Below are 4,415 nucleotides of genomic sequence, written 5' to 3'. Positions count from 1 at the left end.
GGGTGGGAGGGTTAATGATAAAAGTAATATGGTTCAAAGTCATGATCCGCAACACCACAAGTGTGCGCGCTATATGGCGAACGGCTCATTAGTGCCGCATAAAAGCAGGCGGCGGAACTGTCAATGGGTCTGAAAACAAAGCTTTCCAGACCACCGGTCGACAAATCAACAAAAAAGACCCCCCCCACAGTTGGCTGCCGTGTGACGTAGCGGAATCGCAAAGCTAATTACCCTAACAGGCCATGAACAATGCCAGACAAGCCGTTTGTTTGGCCGCCCAAAACACGCCGCTGCCATTATCGGGGCAGCGCAGCTCTCCATTTCCTGAGAAACGCGAGCTCCCCGATGGCTGGGAATGGATGACCGCTCAAAAGTTTGGGTTTCCAAACTCCAAAATGGCCAAAAGTCACAAGAATATATTCGCTATGCAACGCCGAGGATAAAGAATCCATGCCGGTGAGTGGCATGATATTACCATCGCCACTGCTACGTTGATGTTGCTGGTAAGCTTGCGCGTGGAGTTTCCCTATTATGGGTTAGCGTGAAGCTAGCGGACTATACGGCAAAAAAAAAAAAAAAAATGCAGTGTGGTTCTTCACCTGCTCTAAGTGTGGAGTGCCTCGAGATATTTTCTGTTGTGAATTGGCTCCGCAGAACTGAAATTGCCTTGACACGTCTAATTAATCTGACCTCAAGCGACAAAGACGCTCATTGTCGCTTGCGCCCGCAAAATACCGCTCGAATCATCTCTCCCGACCTTTCGCCACCGAGCTGTGAAAGTAACAAACGGTCGCCATTCATTCCCACAATCGTCCCGACCCGACGCCTGCGCGAGGAGAGAGAGAGCGCGTCGTTAATCAGCGTTTTGCAAGAAAACGCAATCGTGCTTTGGGACGGCAGTTAAATGAGCGGCGCCAAATCGTCGGGGGGGGGAGGGGCCACAGTTTCCAGGGATTGCATCAGGTGTGCGTGTTCCAACGCAGCCTTCCACCCGCTCGCTTGCCGCGACCGGTCGCGCCTCGTCGCGTCCGCTCAACTAGACGGGGGGGGGGCACGACGGCCAAACATTCCCCCCTTGTCGAATAATTCAGTCGTCGGAAGATTCAACGCATCTTTGTGAACCACAGAAAGAAACCAGCATCAAAAAGGCGGCGAGGGCTTAAAATAACGCGCTCATAATATTGACGATATTGTTGTCTCGCCGCGTTGCGTGATTTCCCCGTTTCTTTCCCGCGCACGGTGAAGACGCGCAATAAGGAGACCCGAGAGCCGCATTCAGCACACACAAACAAACAATCTCATCTCTAACTGCCTCAGTCCATAATTCCTTTTTGTGTGTGTGTGTGTGTGTGTGTGTGTGTGTGATTAAATTTGTTAAAACGTGCTAGCGCCAGTATGCAGTCAATGCCAAGGGCAGCAAAATAAATAAATAAATAAATAAATAAAATACACGCCTAGTTCTGGAAAGAGTCGTCATGGTGACCAGCCACAAGGCTTCCAAAGTTTAATGAGATCTGAAATATTTCTCGATTTATTTATTTATTTTTTTTACATGCTTCATATAGACAAACGTAGTCATCCAACTTCAATTCTTCTTCTTCTTCAAAAAAAAAAGAGACTTCAGGCTGTAACTTGCATTTGAAGTTCATCGTCAAAGTAAACACACCACAATGAGTAATTGGATTTAAAACAGCTCTGCCTGAGGAAAGTTGGTGTAGCTTAACAAGATATAAAAAATGCCATAGGCAGGCTAGCGAATAGCATCAATGTCGCAGTGGTGTAACCCTTGAAGCAACGCATTTTCGTACAAATACTACACATATAGTCAGATAAAATCCAGGGGTGTATTCTTTATCCTCTGCCAAGAGTGACTATTTATTCCCGCAGGTTGCTCCGACGTGACCGTCTCTGTGTACACAATTTTTTTTTCTGCTTTAAAACATTTTATCGTTTCTTTTTTGGTTGGGAGTCTGGAACAGATTAACTGCATTTCCATTCATTTGAATGGGGAAAGACGATTTGAGACTCGCGCGTTTGCGGAGCATCGCCACGGAACGAATTTAAATTACCTTGGAGGGGAAAAAAAAAAATCCATTGTTTTGCTAGCGTCGCCCTGGATGCCGTTAGATTAGGTTTTGTTAGGTAAGCTCATTCGAGAATGCAGAGTCGCGGCGGCGGCGCCTTGATGGATGCCTTCACGGCCCAGCGTGCCAGGCGGCGTTTCCACTGCCGGCGCGCGTGATTGATGGCGTCGCGGTTGACAGGCTGACTAATGATTGGAACCAGCTCCTTAATTAAACATCAATTAGCTGTGCTAACTCAATTCACACCTTCTCCAGTTTGGCCCATGAAAGATGCTGCCCCCAGCCCCCTCCCTTTTTGTTAACCCCTTTCCAACAGAAAATATATATGCCAGCTTTTTGTTTATCGCGCCCACAAGGAATAAATACAGGGAGCGAGCGATCCTCCAAATAACACACACAATCATTTGGAATGGCCACGAAAACATTGACACTGATTAACTTTTCAGCAGACGCCAACGCGATGACAGGATGGAGAGCCGCGAGCCCGGCGCGAAAATCCCAGACCTCAACTTTGACAGCTTTTATCGTCGGGGTTACTCTCTATTCGCTTTTGCGGTCCAACGCCCGCACAGTGTTGTCTTTTGTTTTGTCTGTCTGGGAGGCTTACCTGCCAAGACAAAAATGAATAATCGATGGCAGCAGAACAGAAAACGAGGATCAGAGGCAGATTCGGCTCAGCGAGATTCAACGGACGACAGCATATCGATACGTGCCAATACCCGTATTTTGCGCACGATACGGCGCACCTAAAAGCATTCCATTTTCTCAGTCTATAAATAAAGCTGGATTGTATTGTATTCACTTTAACGTGGCTCCATCTAGTGGATGCATAGTGCAACTGCAGCCGCAACTGTCGCTTCTATTCTATGCGCCTCATAAAGCGGTTTTTAAATTGGCCATTCTTTGACGGTGCGCCTTATAGCGCGGAAAATACGGTAAATCAACATTTTTCTGTTGATGGATTGCGCGGAAAATCTCAATTTGCTTTCAGTCGCCAGGAGAATACGTTTACGTTGTACCCTAGCCCGGAGTTTCAATTCCTCAGAGGATAACGCTTGAATCGGAGAAATAAGCAGGGGGTGTCCGCAAGTCGGCAATTCGCTGCGCCACTTTCCCTGAATCATGCCACTCTGCTGACATAAGCATTTAATATGTCTTACATGACTTTGTTATTATGGGTATATATTACCGCCGATACCAAGAGCTCCAATAAAATATTCATGAGTCATTATTCATATGATGCCGCATCACAGTGTTCCCTTTTTCCTATGCGTGTCTTCCGTTCAAATTTATCCTCCGTCGGATCGCGGCGGGCTAACGGGAACGTCACGCTGAGGGGACGGCCTGTTGGATTGCCGGCGAGCCAACCCGCGCAAACGTGCTCGCGCCAGGGCAACAAAAAAAGACGAAGCGGGCAGAAAGGCAGCCTTGGGACATGTGGGAGGAGCAGGGCACATTACGATAAATACATTCTAATGATCGTTTCGGCATGAGGTCTCGCTTCGAGTCAACCGGCGTTTTGGCGAGATTAAAGCGATTCATTGCGTCTTGACCGCAGGGCTGAGGAAGCAACGACGACAAAAGGAAAGCAACACTCAAGACTCAGTACAGGTCAACCGAGTGGATAGAAAAAGTCGACACACCCCCTTCCTTGGGTTTTATTTGATTTGATTTTTTTTAATACCTTATCAGCGCCTCCGATTGACACCCACTTTAAAGTTTAGACGTTTTTCGTTTCTAGAACTGTTCATAATCCCCACTGGAGAAAAACGGCTCCAAATTAGCATTCCGATTTGGTTACGTCGGACACATTTTCTCAGTTTGGGAGATTTCAAATGTACTTTTTTTTTTTTTTTCCTCACTTTACGATAACAACAGAGTTGATTGTTGTCGCATGCACTAACCGGCCCGTTCTTGCCGGACATTTCTGCAGCCTGCTTCAAGATTGCTGTCAGCAGTGCTTTTCATCAATTTTGATGAGAGGTCGAGTTGTGCCATATTTTCTCTGCTTGTTGAATATCTTGGAAATTATTTCGGTACTCTTCCGGGTACACAGAGTACCGTATTTTTCGGACGATAAGCGGCACATAAAATCCTTTCATTCCTTCAAAAATGGAACGGAATGCGGCGCGCTGTACGCATGGATAAATGTCGGCTAACGCGAGCTGTTTTGTGTCAGCTGTTTTTGTCGTATTTGTTTTCTCTCCACCACGCTCATTAGCATATGCTGGCCATCGGGTGCGTCGCCGCCGCGGTGACCTTGAAGCAGAAGGGCCCGGTGTCGGCCGCAAACTTCCGCCGCTCGGAATTAATGGCCTCGGCTGTCGGACA

The 4,415-nt window shown here is 47.3% G+C and overlaps 1 protein-coding gene across 1 annotated transcript in view; it reads right to left on the bottom strand.

Moving 5' to 3' along the window:
- Window positions 1-4,415, bottom strand: part of LOC109513521 (metabotropic glutamate receptor 8-like) — a 54,924-nt gene that overhangs the window by 18,361 nt on the left and 32,148 nt on the right. The window lies entirely within an intron of this gene.

Source organism: Hippocampus comes, unplaced genomic scaffold, assembly GCF_001891065.2.
Source record: "Hippocampus comes isolate QL1 unplaced genomic scaffold, H_comes_QL1_v1.1 scaffold50, whole genome shotgun sequence".
NCBI lineage: Eukaryota > Metazoa > Chordata > Actinopteri > Syngnathiformes > Syngnathidae > Hippocampus > Hippocampus comes.
The sequence above is the reverse complement of the archived record's forward strand: the minus strand, read 5'-3'. Positions and strand labels throughout refer to the sequence as shown.